Genomic DNA, 17,860 nt, shown 5'->3' on the forward strand with positions numbered 1-17,860 from the left:
CCAATCCTTAGAAAACAATTCAAGCACACGTTTTCAAAACAATTTCAACATATTAAAGCAAAACTGAAAACAATTTAAGCAAAATTTTTGGAAAATGTTAATAAAAACAGCGGAAATTCGAATAATACAGCGGAAATCCGTATTATTCACAAAACTTTGAACGTCTCTAACTCCCTAAAAAAAATGTTTTTAAATTTGATTTTCTACTCTGGACGGGCTTTCTAATGATACCACTCACAGCTCTCTACGATGAATATATCGATCGGCCAAAATTGACTGAACAAAAAAAACACTTCAGTATAAAGTTCCTCCCTCCCCACTAACATGGGTTGGAACAATAACAATAGTTTTCTAATTATCCTTGAAACAAAACTTTAACGTCCGCTAGATTTTAATAATTTAGAAAGAGAAAAGAGGCTTTACACTGCGTATGTGATCACGGCACAAATATTCTCAACTACAATCTACCTCCATAATTCCAACCGATTGGAAAACGAAAGCAGAAAATAAACTATAGAGTTTGTGTATTGAGTTTTTTTTATTGGTGGCTAATTCTAGAGATCACTCACCCCGTTGAAACTGTTTTGAAATTCATTCAGGTTTTTGAGGCATGGCGCATCCATAGAAGAAACAATTCAAAGCTCTGAATTTCCACTCTGGAATTGGTTTAAAGTCCCAATTGTTGGACTTCCCAAAATCCCAAAAAAAAATAATCTCTTCGACAGTTCTTCCTAGGAACGTTGGTGGCTTCAAAAGTTATTTTTACCTTTAAAAAACGGAACCACTAATTTTGATTTTTAGCATTGTACTAATTTTGTTTATATAATTTTGAACTTGTAATATTTAACCCCTGGGTTATATTTGCAACTTACTTGTTTAAACAAAAAAAAATTCTCGGGTGAGAGATCACAATGAAAAATCTTGCGTTGACGCACGAAAGTGACACACTAGAAAATTGTTTATTGCATTATTGTTTAATGTAAACATGATTTTCAGGTACTAACATGAAATTCTCGGGTTGGGCGTCAGGATTGTTTTGTGGAATTTTGCAAGAATTTTGTGGAATTTTTCACGTGATTGGCCTTATAAAGTCACTCAAAATTGAGTTGTTTTGGCACCTGAGATTTGTAAAAACAGCAGAAAGTGATAATCAGCCATTCATTCTAATGGTAATTTAGTTAAAATGCTGTAATTTCTTTAATTGATTTCGAAGGGCTGAGAGAAACGAAACTGCAACTGAATAAGTTTATGGAGACAATTATTACTTGATAAGATCCAAAAACAACAACCTACAGCAACATGGAAAAACTATCGAAATATGGTCTCTGTTCATACCAAAATATTTTAAATTTCGGGGACAAGAGTTTCCTATATTTGCCACCTCCCGATTTAATGGTCCAAAAACGAATTGAGAAGATCTGAAGTAAAACTCCAATAAAGCTCTATAAAAACAAAACAATTCGTCATCCTTGGAAATTTCGTGAATGAATTTTAATGCGTTCCTTTTTAAACGAAAAGTTATAGGAGATTCACTTTGCGGTTGTGCGAATTTCCATGATTAGCATAAACTTATTCAGAGAAAAATGAATTAAAATGGCTCCACGACAGCAAATTTGGACTCAAGAACAAAATAATCATAGCTCTTGACAAATTTGGCTCACCTGATTTTCCAATTAAAATTCAACCAAAACTTTGTTTGTATTGGAATATAAGGTTTGAACTTATTCAACAGAGAGTTCATATAAGGAACGTCATGCAAAAATAAAAAAAGAAAACTATTACCACTTTAAACATTTTAAATGTTAGAAAAAGATAAATCAGCCATTCCTTCAAAAACTAATTATTCTATACTGCTGGTTTTTTATTGATTTAAAATTGGTGGCGGGAAGCAAAACTGCAACCCAACAACCGATCGGCGATTATCTGATAGCAAACAAAACAGTTTCAAGTGTATCTCCAAATGGGAAACAGATTTCAATATTAATCATCAATTTTTGTCAATATAAGTTACATTGATTAAAGGTGTTCTTCTTATACCAAAAAAATAACACATCTTTTTTTAGCATTTAAAAAACCTTCCTGGCCTCTTCATTTCCACAGAACCCGTTTTTTTGAAAAAAATCAAGTGATTGAATTCACAAATCTGATAAATGAAATTGTTAATAACGTAAAAATGTGAAATTTTGAAATTGCAAAAACTTGATATGAGGCAAGTTCACTGCGACTGTGCGAACTTTTGTTTCCGGCATTAAAATAATAATTAGCATAAACGTATAGAGAGAAAAAAATACAAAGGCTCCGCGACAATAAACTTGGATTCAGGAACAAAAAACATTTGAACTTTTATGCTACGGCTTCAGATACATCCTTACTCTATATCACTATTACACTTGTGAGGAAACGGATTGACAAAACAAAACTGGACAATGCAATACATTCTACGATTCGTTAAAGCCAGTAAATAACCATACCTCTCAACGAATTTTACGTAATCTGCCAATTAATATTCAATCGAAATTTTGTATTGGCACGTAAGATTTGCACTTTCTCAAAATTGGGTTCATATAAGGAATGTCATGTCAACAAAAGATAAAAACAAATTCTCGCTTGAGAATTTTCTAAGCGTAAGAAAAACATAAATCAGCCATTCGGACTAAAACTAAATAATTTATACTGCTTTCTTTGTTATAGATTTAAAAGGGGGTGGGACTAACTATAGTGCGACATGCCCTCTAATCAGTCCGTAGTGCTACTATTGTCCAGACATTCGTGCAATCTCTGATCAGACTATAGTGCGCCTTTATCCTCTGATTAGACCATAGCTAGACCATTGTCCAGACCATTTCCCAGACTTTGCACTCTGATCAGTCCGTAGTTCGACCAGTGTCCAGACCATTGTGCGACTCAAGCGTTTCCCAGACCATGTTTTTTGGGTCGCGCCACGCCACCAGAGTGCAACCCAAATGGTCTAGTCAGAGCAGTCTAAGGTCGCTTACCTAAAATTGGGTGTTCATGTAAACATGAATTTCATAGACTAACATGAAATTCTCGGGTTGGGCATCAGCATTTTTTTGTGGAATTTTGCAAGAAATTTCACGTGATTGGCCATTTAAAGTCACTCAAAATTAAATCTTTTGGCACCTCAGATTTGTACAAACAGCAGAAAGTGATAATCAGCCATTCATTCTAATGGTAGTTTAGTTAAAATGCTGGCATTCTTTAATTGATTTTAAAGGGCTGAGGGAAACGAAACTGCAACTGAATAAATTTATGGAGACAATTATTACTTGATAAGATCCAAAAACAACAACCTACAGCAACATTGAAAAACTGTCTAAATATGGTCTCTGTTCACACCAAAATATTTCAAATTTCGGGGACAAGAGTTTCCTATGTTTGTGACCTACCCATTTAATGGTCCAAAAACGAACTGAGAACATCTGAAGTGAAACTCCAATAGATGCACTATAAAAACAAAACAATTCATCATCCCTGGAAATTACGCGAATGAATTATTTATCTTCTTTTTGACGCGTTCTTTTTAAACGAAAAGTTATAGGAGAATCACTTTGCGGTGGTGCGAATTTCCATGATTAGCATAAACTTATTCAGAGAAAAGGAAATTAAAATGGCTCCGCAAAAGCAAATTTGGATTCAAGAACTAAAATAGCTTTCTTCTACGGTTTTCTGTTTTGCTATGGCTTTAGATCCATCCTTATTTTAGAACACTATTAAATTTTTGAGGAAACGGAGTGAAAAATTAAAACTGTACAATGGAATACCTTCTACGAGTCATTAAAGCCAATAAATAATCGTAGCTCTTGGCAAATTTGGTTCACCTGATTTTCCAATTAAAATTCAATCGAAAATTTGTTTGTATTGGAACATAAGGTTTGCACTTATTCAAAAGAGGGTTCATATAATGAACGTCAAACAAACAAAAAAAGAAAACGAATTACCACTTTAAAATTTTTTAAGTGTTAGAAAAAGTTAAATCAGCCATTCCTTCAAAAGCTAATTATTTTATACTGCTGGTTTTTTTTTATTTAAATTTGGTGGCGCGAAGCAAAACTGCAGCCCCACAACCGATCAGCGATTATCTGATAGTAAACAAAACAGTTTCATGTGTATCTCCAAATGGGAAACAGAATTCAGTATTAGTCATCAATTTTTGTCAATATAAGTCACATTGATTAAAAGTGTTCTTCTTAAACCAAAAAAATAACACATCTTTTTTGACATTTAAAAAATGTGCCTGGCCTCTTCAATTCCACAGAACCTCTTCAGATTCCACAACAAATCTGAGAATGGAAAGTGTTAAAAACTTAAAAACGTAAAACTATGAAATTGCAAAAACTTGATATGAGGAAAGCTCAGTTTGCGACCGTGCGAATTTTTTATTCCGGCCGCAAAATCATGATTAGCGTAAATGTATACAGATAAAAAATACAAAAGTTCTGCGACAATATATTTGGTTTCAGGAACAAAAAATATTTGGTTTTTTGTGCTACGGCTTCAGATACATCCCTACTCTATAACATTTAAAACCTTGTGTGGAAACGGATTGAAAAATTAAAACTGGACAATGCAACACATTCGATGATTCGTGAAAGCCAGTAAATAACCATATCTCTCAACGAATTTTACGTAATTTGCCCATTAAAATTCAATCGAAACTTTGTTTGTGTTGGTACTTAAGGTTTGCACTTTTTCAAAAGAGTGTTCATATGATGAACGTCAAACTAACAAAAAAGAAAAAGAATTACCACTTAAAAATTTTTCAAGCGGTAGAAAAACATGAATCAGCCATTCCTTCAAAAACTAAATATTTAATACTGCTGGTTTATTTATTGATTTTAAATTGGTGGCGGGAAGCAAAACTGAAACCCAACAACCGATCAAAAATTATCTGATAGTAAACAAAACAGTTTCAAGTGTGTTTTCAAATGGGCATATTAGTCATCAATCTTTGTCAATATAAGTCACATTGATTAAAGGTTTTTTCCTAAAACCAAAAAATTACACAGTTGTTTTGGCATTTGAAAAACATGCTTGGCATCTTCAGTTCCACAGAACCCGTAATTTTATAATTTTTTAAAAATTCAAGTGAATGAATTCAGAACAAATCCGATAATGGAAAATGTTAAAAACTTAAAAATGTGAAACTATGAAGTCTCAAAAACTTGATATGAAGCAAGTTGCGACCGTGCGAATTTTTTTCCGGCGTTAAAATCATAAGTAGCATAAACGTATAGAGAGAAAAAAAATGCTCAGCGACGATAAACTTGGATTCAGGAACAAAAAAGATTTGAATTTATATGCTACGGCTTCAGACACATCCTTACTCTATATCACTATTAAGCCTATGAGGAAACGGATTGAAAAATCAAAACTGGAAAATGCAACACATTCTACGATTCGTTGAAGCCAGTAAATAACCATATCTCTCAACGAATTTTACGTAATCTGCCAATTAATATTCAATCGAAACTTTGTATTGGCACGTAAGATTTGCACTTTCTCAAAAACGGGTTCATATAAAGAAAGTCATGTCAACAAAAAATAAAAACAAATTCTCGCTTGAGAATTTTCTAAGCGTAAGAAAAACATAAATCAGCCATTCGGTCTAAACCTAAATAATTTATACTGCTTTCTTTGTTATAGATTTAATAGGGGGTGGGACTAACTATAGTGCGACATATCCTCTTATCAGTCGGTGGTGCTACTATTGTCCAAACTTTCGTGCGATCTCTGATCAGACTATAGTGCGCCTTTATCCTCTGATCAGACCATAGCTAGACCATTGTCCAGACCATTTCCCAAACTTTGCCCTCTGATCAGTCCGTAGTTCGACCATTGTCTAGACCATTGTGAGACTCAAGCGTTTCCCAGACCATAAATTTTGGGTCGCCCCACGCGACCAGTGTGCAACTCAAATGAACTGATCAGAGCAGTCTAGGGTCGCGCACCTAAATCTGGGTGTTCATGTAAACATGAATTTCATCTACTAACTTGAAATTCTGGGATTGAGCATCAGGATTTCTTGTGGAATTTACATGAAATTTTAAGTTTTTGGCCATTTAAAACCACTCGAAATTTGAGTTGTTTTGGCATCTGAGATCTGTAAAAACGGCTGAAACTAATAATCAGTTATTCAATCCTATAATAATTTAGTTAAAAAGCTCCAATTGTTTAAATTGATTTTGAACAGCTGAGAGAAACGAAACTGCAACTGAATAAGTTTACGGAGACAATTATAACTTGATAAGATCCAAAAACAACAACCTGCAGCAACACTGAAAAACTGTCGAAATATGGTCTCTCAACGAATTTTACGTAAATTGCCAATTCAAATTCAATCAAAAACCACTCGAAATTTGGGTTGTTTTGGCATCTGAGATCTGTAAAAACGGCTGAAACTAATAATCAGTTATTCAATTCTATAATAATTTAGTTAAAAAGCACGCATTGTTTAAATTGATTTTGAACGGCTGAGAGAAACGAAACTGCAACTGAATAAGTTTAAGGAGACAATTATAACTTGATAAGATCCAAAAACAACAACCTGCAGCAACTCTGAAAAACTGTCGAAATATGGTCTCTCAACGAATTTTACGTAAATTGCAAATTCAAATTCAATCAAAATTTTGTATTGGCACGTAAGTTTTGCATTTTTCAGAAGAGGGTTCATATAATGAACGTCATGTCAACAAAAGATGAAAACAAATTCTCACTTGAGAACTTTCTTAGCGTAAGAAAAAGATAAATCAGCCATTCGTTTTGCAACTCAATAAGCGATCGGCGATTATCTAATTGTAAAGAAAACAGTTTCAAATACTTTTCCAAATATGGAACAGAATTCAATATAAGTCAATTAGTCATCAGTCTTTGTCAATATAGGTTACTCTGATCAAAGGTGTTCTTCTTAAACTAAAAAAATTACACAGTTCTTTTTAACATTTAAAAAAACTGTTTGGTATCTTCAATTACACAGAACCCGTGTTTATATATTTTTTAAAAAGTCAAGTGAGTGAATTCAGAACATATCTGATAATGGAAAATGTTAAAACGTAAAAGTGAGAAAATATGAGATTACAACTTGATATGAGGCAAGTTCTTTTTGCCATCGTGCGAATTGTTTATTTCGGTATTAAAATCATAATTAGCATAAATTCACACAGAGAAAAAGAAAGCAAAAAGGCTCAGCGACAATAAATGTGGATTCAGGAACAAAAAGGATTTGGTTTTTTAGATACATCCTATGGCTTCAGATATATCCTAATTCTATAACACTATTAAGCTTGTGAGCAAACGGGTTGAAAAAATAAAACTGAAAAATGCAAAACCTTCTACAAGTCGTTGATGCCAGTAAATAGCCAAATCTCTTAACCAATTTCACTTGATTTGTCACTAAAATCTCAATCGAATCTTTTTTTGCACTTTTTCAATAGAGGTTTCATATAATGAACGTTAAACTAACAAAAAGAAAACGATTGCCCACATAAAAAGGTTATATATGGCAGAAAATAGAAAATGGCTAAAAAAGATAAAACTAGTCAATCGTGGGAATTGTGTGAATCAATTCCTTAACGTCTTTTTGACGGGTTCATTTTTCAAGGAAAACTTTGAAAACAGTCACTTTTCGTTAGTGCGAATTTTATATTCCGGAATTAACAATTATTACAAAAATTACAATTATCATGAAAAGGCAAATTTATAATTAGGAAAGGAATAAAACCGCTCCGCGACAGCAGTTTTGAACTCCAGAACAAAAATTAGGTTTCAGCTGTGGCTTTTGTGTTGCTATGGCTTGATATACAGCCTTACTGTAGAACAATAATAAACATCTGAAGAATCAATTTGAAAAAAAATGGACGATGCAACATCTACGAGTCTTTAAAGGCAGTTAAAAGCGATTGCTCTCAATAAGTGATAAAACCAATTCTTTTTCTCGGAATTGAATACTATTTGAAGAAAAGTTGCAATTCTTGTCTGATTAATGTCACTAAAGCAAAAACTATGGCTGAAATGTTTTGTGAGTCTTAACAAGAAAGTTGCCTGCTGGGCCTGACCTCCGAGTTCGACCACTTAGTTCTCCATTACCAAGAGTTTAGAAAATACACAATTTATTGAATACAATATAAGCGTTAAATTGATGTGAGGGTAGATAAATGGTACACAAAATATTTGTACCACTCAAAGTTATGTTAACCTTTGCGTTGCTATTTGTTGATATCAATTAAATTTATCTCCGTCTGAGGAAATCGTTTGGTATTTTTTATTTTTGGGATAGCAAACTTGAAATTCAATTATAATCTACATTTTTTTCGTCCCGATATTTCAGTTTGGAAGAATTCTTTGACATTTGCAAAACACATGAAGTTTACTGGAATTGCAACGGTTTTCCTAATTGAAATAGAATTGTTCAATTGTGCTTCAATATAACTTCATTTCGTAACGCAATCCACTGCTAAATAAATGGTACGATTTCTTTGCGCGTTTGATACTATATAATAATGGAGAATACCACTTAGCGCCACTAGCACCTAAAGCGTGGACGCTTTTTGGTATAGAACTGCATTGGAACAAACGTTTATTGGAACTACGTCTACGCTGGGAAAAATGGCATGTGATTTTAAAGCTTTCTGTAATTGCAAAAGAAGAATATTCTAAAAGAAATTCCACCAGATAAATTATTTCTGTCATCCAAGCCCGTTCAAAAGCAAAGCATTGAAAACGGCACGGCTCAATGTGAGAACATCAAATACAGCAGAATCCTTAATGAACAACTCAAAAATGCTTGGCTTATCAGAGGTTTAAAAAAATAAAAATTGAGGCCGCTGGTATATAGTGTGAGGATTGACGATGAAAACTGTGTGGCGATAAAGCCGTTCCTTGTTACTACTTAACGTATTGTTTAATACCAAGAATTAAATTATAAAAATGACAAGATGACAACATAAGAGCTCGGGGACTGCTTGATGATGTATTTAAAAAACAACGCTACATCACGTTGTATCAAAATGTTTTTTTAAAACCAAAAACAACAAAAGAGAGAACCAATCGAACAAAATTTTGGATCTCTCCGCGAACTGTCTTGAATTGGGATGTTAGAAGTCGGTCACACGAAAAGTATTTATCGCAATATGCTCAATTGAAAATTTCAACTAGAGTTTTTGAGGTAGACAAACCCGACTAAAAAGCATTAAAGTTAGCAATCATCATCTTCAGAATCAAATGAAGATGGCCGGAACTTCCAACTACCGCATCAACACGGGGAGAACGAATCTAAAAGTCAGTAACATACAGTGTGAGTCTGTTTCAGGGCGTTTCCATGAACTTATTGTTTTACGCAAGTAAACATAAAACAGCAGTCAACACTCTGTACAAATTCTGGTCATCGACAAAGCTGTCTTGCAGAAAAAGAAATGAAAAAAACACTTGTAGAAAACAAAAAAATGAATTGGAACCGAAGCCTTGTTTAAATATCGCCGAAGACACGCAATCTGATGCTGAGTGGTAACTCATGTCTATCAAAACAAGTAAAATCAAATTATTTCACTGATGACGGAGCGTAATATCTGCAACGCTAACTACGACTCTAAGTCAACCTACAAGATCATTTTGGGAACATTTAAACAAAAGTTTTGGTGGATTGGTGAAGCGTGGTGAAGCACTATTAAACACAAAAGTTTGGTTGATGCTAAAACGAATGTTGACAATCAGAGCTATTGGCTACCAACTCAAGCAAGTTCTGGTTTGAAAACTTTCTCTAACGAGTTAATCAAGAAACTTGGCATAGTCAAAACAGCTTTAAAGTGGAATCATTAGACTGCAGAGGATGTTTGTCAAAATTTTACAGAGTTGTCATGTAAACTATAGAACTCCTAGCTTTTCTGAATATTCTCTGCCCATTTGATTGCATTGTTCCGAAGAATTTAAGTGATTGCTTGCCCGGACTCTAATTTTTTGTGTTTTTTTTTGGTCAAAAAGTCTTTTTCCACTTCTTTCATGATCTGTCACAAGTCCTCTGCTTGAGAACTCTGACAACTCTGACTACAATGAATACAGTGGCAATTGCGTGGCACTCATATCAGACAGCGGCAACTTTCGTACTTCAGAAACCGTTAATCTACAAATTCGATTTGGGAACAATTAAACAAAAATTTTGGTGGTTTCGGGCAGCGTGCGCACCATCAAACACAGAAATTATTTAATGCAGAAACCAATCTTGACAATCAGAGCTATCGGAAACCAACTCAACCAACGTCTGACTTTGAATACCTTCTCTTAAGAGTTAATCATGAAAATTGCTATAGTGAATACAGCTGTAAAGTGGAACCGTTAGACTGCAGAGGACGTTGAAAATTGTTAAATTTGCAGAAGATGATCATCCGCATTTTATTGGAAGAGACCTTTTTGCATTGTCGGTTTAACCTTAAATCAGTTAAAACAAAACCCTCATGATCCAAACAAATATCCTAGAAAAACACAAACAGATCATGATTTTTTTGATCTGATTTCACCGATCTCTATGTTAAACAGACACACGAAAAAATGAATATGTAAAAAGAACTTCACTTCTGCACAGCAGAAGTAGCGACCAGTTCCAATTAATCGGCAAGATTTGTTAAATAAAGAACTTTTTGTTGAACTAAAATAATAACTGATGAAAGACATACAATTAATTTAGATGTTCTGTATGTCTTTAGATAGGCATTCTTCACGGTGATAACAATTGATGTTTTATATTTTCAATCGTAATCAGCGTAAAAGAAGACGAAAAAGTTCAACTTGAACTGGACTACAAAAATCTAATTTAAGTGACACTCTAAAATAATTACCAAATGCCAAGTATGAACCATTTGATCGATACGATTCATTAAAATTTTAATCCTACACAACACATCAAAACAAGTAAAATCAAATTATTTCACTGATGACGGAGCGTAATATCTGCAACGCTAACTACGACTCTAAGTCAACCTACAAGATCATTTTGGGAACATTTAAACAAAAGTTTTGGTGAATTGGTGAAGCGTGCGCACTATTAAACACAAAAGTTTGGTTGATGCTAAAACGAATGTTGACAATCAGAGCTATTGGCTACCAACTCAAGCAAGTTCTGGTTTGAAAACTTTCTCTATCGAGTTAATCAAGAAACTTGGCATAGTCAAAAAAGCTGTAAAGTGGAACCATTAGACTGCAGAGGATGTTTGTCAAAATTTTACAGAGTTGTCATGTAAACTATAGAACTCCTAGCTTTTCTGAATATTCTCTGCCCATTTCATTGCATTTTTCCGCAGAATTTAAGTGATTGCTTGCCCGGACTCTAATTTTTTGTGTTTTTTTTTGGTCAAAAAGTCTTTTTCCACTTCTTTCATGATCTGTCACAAGTCCTCTGCTTGAGAACTCTAACGACTCTGACTACAATGAATACAGTGGCAATTGCGTGGCACTCATATCAGACAGCGGCAACTTTCGTACTTCAAAAACCGTTAATCTACAAATTCGATTTGGGAACAATTAAACAAAAATTTTGGTGGTTTCGGGCAGCGTGCGCACCATCAAACACAGAAATTGTTTAATGCAGAAACCAATCTTGACAATCAGAGCTATCGGAAACCAACTCAACCAACGTCTGACTTTGAATACCTTCTCTTAAGAGTTAATCATGAAAATTGCTATAGTGAATACAGCTGTAAAGTGGAACCGTTAGACTGCAGAGGACGTTGAAAATTGTTAAATTTGCAGAAAATGATCATCCGCATCTTATTGGAAGAGACCTTTTTGCATTGTCGGTTTAACCTTAAATCAGTTAAAACAAGTAAACCCTCATGATCCAAATAAATATCCTAGAAAAACACAAACAGATCATGATTTTCTTGATCTGATTTCACCGATCTCTATGTTAAACAGACACACGAATAAATGAATATGTAAAAAGAACTTCACTTCTGCACAGCAGAAGTAGCGACCAGTTCCAATTAATCGGCAAGATTTGTTAAATAAAAAACTTTTTCTTGAACTAAAATAATAACTGATGAAAGACATACAATTAATTTAGATGTTCTGTATGTCTTTAGATAGGCATTCTTCACAGCGATAACAATTGATGTTTTATATTTTCAATCGTAATCAGCGTAAAAGAAGACGAAACAGTTCAACTTAGACTGGACAATAAAAATCTAATTTAAGTGACACTCTTAAATAATTACCAAATGCCAAGTATGAACCATTTGATCGATACGATTCATTAAAATTTTAATCCTACACAACACATGAAACTGCCTACTTTTCAACATTGGTTTTAAAATACTCATACAGTCATCTGTTCTAAGACCTGGAAATCTCTCGCCATTAAACTTGATTGACGATGAGGATTGACGATGAAAACTTTGTGGCAATAAAGCCGTTCCTTGTTACTAGTTAATGTATTGTTAATACCAAGAATTTAATTATGAAAATGACAAGATGACAACATAAGAGCTCGGGGGCTGCTTGATGATGTATTTAAAAAACAACGCTACATCACGTTGTATCAATATGTTTTTTTAAAACCAAAAACAACAAAAGAGAGAACCAATCGAACAAAATTTTGGATCTCTCCGCGAACTGTCGTTGAATTGAGATGTTGAAAGTCGGTCACACGAAATGTATTTATCGCAATATGCTCAATTGAAAATTTCAACTAGAGTTTTTGAGGTAGACAAACCCTACTAAAAAGCATTAAAGTTAGCAATCATCATCTTCAGAATCAATTGAAGATGGCCAGAAGTTCCAACTACCGCATCAACACGGGGAGAACGAATCGAAAAGTCAGTAACATACAGTGTGAGTCTGTTTCAGGTCGTTTCCATGAACTTATCGTTTTGTCCAAATTCTGGTCATCGACAAAGCTGTCTTGCAGAAAAAGAAATGAAAAAAACTCTTGTAGAAAACAAAAAAAGGAATTGGAACCGAAGCCTTGTTTAAATATCGCCGAAGACGCGCAATCTGATGCTGAGTGGTAACTCATGTCTATCAAAACAAGTAAAATCAAATTATTTCACTGATGACGGAGCGTAATATCTGCAACGCTAACTAAGACTCTAAGTCAACCTACAAGATCATTTTGGGAACATTTAAACAAAAGTTTTGGTGGATTGGTGAAGCGTGCGCACTATTAAACACAAAAGTTTGGTTGGTGCGAAAACGAATGTTGACAATCAGAGCTATTGGCTACCAACTCAAGCAAGTTCTGGTTTGAAAACTTTCTCTAACGAGTTAATCAAAAAAACTTGGCATAGTCAAAACAGCTGTAAAGTGGAACCATTAGACTGCAGAGGATGTTTGTCAAAATTTTACAGAGTTGTCATGTAAACTATAGAACTCCTAGCTTTTCTGAATATTCTCTGCCCATTTGATTGCATTGTTCCGCAGAATTTAAGTGATTGCTTGCCCGGACTCTAATTTTTTGTGTTTTTTTCGGTCAAAAAGTCTTTTTCCACTTCTTTCATGATCTGTCACAAGTCCTCTGCTTGAGAACTCTGACGACTCTGACTACAATGAATACAGTGGCAATTGCGTGGCACTCATATCAGACAGCGGCAACTTTCGTAGTTCAGAAACCGTTAATCTACACATTCGATTTGGGAACAATTAAACAAAAATTTTGGTGGTTTCGGGCAACGTGCGCACCATCAAACACAGAAATTGTTTAATGCAGAAACCAATCTTGACAATCAGAGCTATCGGAAACAAACTCAACCAACGTCTGACTTTGAATACCTTCTCTTAAGAGTTAATCATGAAAATTGCTATAGTGAATACAGCTGTAAAGTGGAACCGTTAGACTGCAAGGACGTTAAAAATTGTTAAATTTGCAGAAGATGATCATCCGCATCTTATTGGAAGAGACCTTTTTGCATTGTCGGTTTAACCTTAAATCAGTTAAAACAAGTAAAGCCTCATGATCCAAATAAATATCCTAGAAAAACACAAACAGATCATGATTTTCTTGATCTGATTTCACCGATCTCTATGTTAAACAGACAGACGAAAAAAAGAATATGTAAAAAGAACTTTACTCCTGCACAGCAGAAGTAGCGACCAGTTCCAATTAATCGGCAAGATTTGTTAAATAAAGAAATTTTTGTTGTATTAAAATAATAACTGATGAAAGACATACAATTAACTTAGATAGATGTTCTGTATGTCTTTAGATAGGCATTCTTCACGGCGATAACAATTGATGTTTTATATTTTCAATCGTAATCAGCGTAAAAGAAGACGAAAAAGTTCAACTTGAACTGGACTATATAAATTTAATTTAAGTGACACTCTAAAATAATTACCAAATGCAAAGTATGGACCATTTGATCGATACGATTCATTAAAATTTTAATCCTACACAACACATGAAACTGCCTACTTTTCAACATTGGTTTTAAAATACTCATACAGTCATCTATTCTAAGACCTGGAAATCTCTCGCCATTAAACTTCAAAATCATTAGCTTCGATTCTACTGGAAATTTTAGGTCTGTAACTGGTATTTGCGGTGTGACAGACATGCCGGCAGCTATACAAAAAAAATTGGATTACACACTACTTGGTTTTAAAAACATTCATTGCGTTTTAGTTGAAATTATTCTTGTGAGTCGTGGTTTTGAAGAAGACCATTTGAAGTTTTGGTACATATGTCTTCAAATACTAAATGGCGAAAATCTAAGAACAACCTTACCCAAATTTCATTCTTGCAGCCCCTAAATTTGAATAATTAGGATAGAATTTTAATCAATCAGCTGTATCTCCGTTATGATTGAAAACATTCGCAATACTCAAAATATCAGTACCTAAAAATCTTTGTCAACTGTGATCCTTTCTAGGTTAACGATCTTGTTAAGATCATTCAACAATTATGCCACATCCTGTTAGACTACTACTGAAAAAGCAATCAATAGTTGTTTAGGATGACACATTTGAGGCACAATTCCAGCAAATTAATAATCAATTCTCAAAGAAACAGAAAGTGCACATTATAATTCGAACTCGGAAGCCGGCGTCAATTTCGACACCTCTCATTCAGGGTAAGGAGCTGTACTTTAACAACGTTCAACTTCTGGTTGGCAAACAGTAAAATTTGCTGCACTTTTTCTTTAGAAAAATGAAGATGGATATAGTGTTAATGAATTAGAATTTTTTGAAGTGTTTTGGTTGGTAAGACTTTTTAGAAAAACTATCTATTTGGTTGGTCCTTCACTGTCATTATTTTCCTTCGGTCTTTAGGTGCATCCTTCAATAACATTATTTTTTATAGTTAAACACATTCCGGCTGCTAAAGAGGGGTTGGTAGACTACACTTTGCGCCAGCCGAACGAACGAGCAAAAGCAATTAACAAAGATGACGAGGCATTTCCAATAACACCTTTGTCCGAATTTGTGGCGCAGATGCAACTGTCTACGCTCAATCTCCCTTACGAAAATTCTAATCACAGCACGTTAACGCATTAAACAGCCAACATACCATTCGCGCCACGAATGATGGTAAAGCAAACAATTCCCGATTGCTTTCTGCCAAAAAGCAAACGAAAAAGCAAAAGCAATTAAAAAAATTTCCGTTTACAATTTTTGTCCGCATTTGTGACGCGGATTCATCTGTCTACTCTCAATCTCCCTCAGGAAAAGTCAATGACAGCACAGCGCACTGAACAGCCAACATTCCTTCCGCGCCACGAAAGATAGTAAAGCAAACAATTTTGCACTGCTTTTCGCCTTAATCTCTCGAGCGAAATATGCTGCTTCTGAAAAGACCTACAAGCGCTTCGCAATTTCAACCATCCATCTTTTCAATAAAGACTGAACAACTACCCCTACCAGCACTGCCAGCCGTGTAACCGTTCACTCTGCAACACTCTAATGGAAATGTTATCCATCCAGTGAATAAAGAGTGAAACAATTTATTCACCAATTATCCTTACCAGCAGTGCCAACCGTGTAACTGTTTACTATGCCATACTCTATTGTGAATCTTTTCAAAAAAGATCGAGACAATTCAATCAACAACTATTTCTACCAGCACTGCCAATCGTGTAACCTTTCACTCTGTACCAAACTCTAATGTAAATGTAATCAGAACTTCAACTGAAGGCATTCACCATCTGCCATTGAACTCTTATTTGAGGAAGTTTAGAAAGTTACGTGCCGAATGAGGAACAACGTTGCAGGTACTTCAACCCGTACCTGCATTTCTTCTCGCGGGACCTGTAAATCTGTATCGTTTGTGTTTGTATAGATGAAAGAATGTATATACCGCTTCAAGAAGCCGTTCTCGAATTAATGCAGCCACACACGCTAGTGGATGAAGCTTGATTTCGTTGTGGCATTATACAATTTGGCCCATATGCAGGCGAAGTCCTGAATAATTCAGGCACTTGTAAACCCTGTACCGACCTAGGTAAGAACCCTGAAACTCCCATATCAACATCCCAATGAAAATTTTCCAACGAGCGCCTTGAATTGAACAAGGAGAGGATTTGGTGGTCCAGTAACTGATGAAAATGAACAAGATGTAAATTTTTTTTCATGAATCGATTGTTTCCCAAATTACCCGATGGTTGAAGTATTCGAAAAAGAAAATGATCCACTTCTTTAAAAATTTGAAGAAGATCATATAAACAGGGATGGTATACCTAGAATTAAGCGCTTAGGTCTAGCTACATGCTCAACTGAAAAAAAAGAAAAATCTTTGTAAGAACAACTAAAGCTGACATAATCGTTGCTGCTGAAAATGATCATAGGTCTATTTGATTATTCAATTGATTGATACAAAGAATGAAATGAAGACTAGGTTGCAATAAAATAGGGCGTATAACGGATTCAATTACAATAGACTTCTTTTTAATCAATTATTTATCAATTTCCCATATCTAAAGAAAAGACAACCAACGCATCATATAACAGGGCAATTTTTCGCAGAACACCAAACACACCTCTAAATAACAGAAGCAATCAACATAGAAACACAAACTGTTTGAGAAAGTTTTCAAATTTTATTATTGAGTACAGAGGATTAATCAACACTGAAAGAAGTAAGATGCAGATAGAAAAAAACAATGACCGAGGCTCAAATAGATACAAGCAAAAAATTTAATAGTGATCACAACACTTCAGTGTTGCAATTTATCCTGCATCCCCAGCCGTTAAATCTCAATTCACAAACGGAGAAGTCCCTCGATGTGAAGCTTGCACGAAAAGGTAACAAAAACACAAAAGGAGTCCTTAAGGGTTTGTTCGGGGAACTGGCACTGTTTTCTACTCCAGAAAACGTCTCCTACAACTCTTGTTGCCAAAGAACTCGGTTAAGTAGAATTGGCAATAAGAAACAACGATATAAACAAGTTCAGCACAAATGCCGACGGAAACTAATTTGTGGGAACATGCGAAATCGTGGGAACATGCGAATCGTCCGCTTCTGCTTCCGAAATGACGACTCAGGAAAAAATTAGTATTTACATAAAAGAACCCAAGGAAATTATAGAGGAGATAAAAAGCACAATCGTCTTACTGATAACACATTCGAAGTATCCCCAATGAAATCTGATATTTCTAAAACTAGTTCGGCGCGTAAAACATGAAGAGAATGTCAAACCACCAGAAGAATCAAATGCCAATTGTATCACCACACCAACCTGGTAGTCAATCCACGAGCTATTATTACAAAGTAATGAATGGGAGATCAACATATCGGTTTTTGACGCCGAAAATCAGATTTGATCACAAAAAAACAGCCTTAAACTGTATTAAAACAATTTTACCCCATTCAATTGTTTCATTTGTACAAAGTACTATCTTTTTTCAAAATTGTTGCCCCATTATT

Source organism: Convolutriloba macropyga, chromosome 2 (genome assembly GCF_964194025.1).
Source record: "Convolutriloba macropyga chromosome 2, txConMacr16.3, whole genome shotgun sequence".
NCBI lineage: Eukaryota > Metazoa > Xenacoelomorpha > Acoela > Convolutidae > Convolutriloba > Convolutriloba macropyga.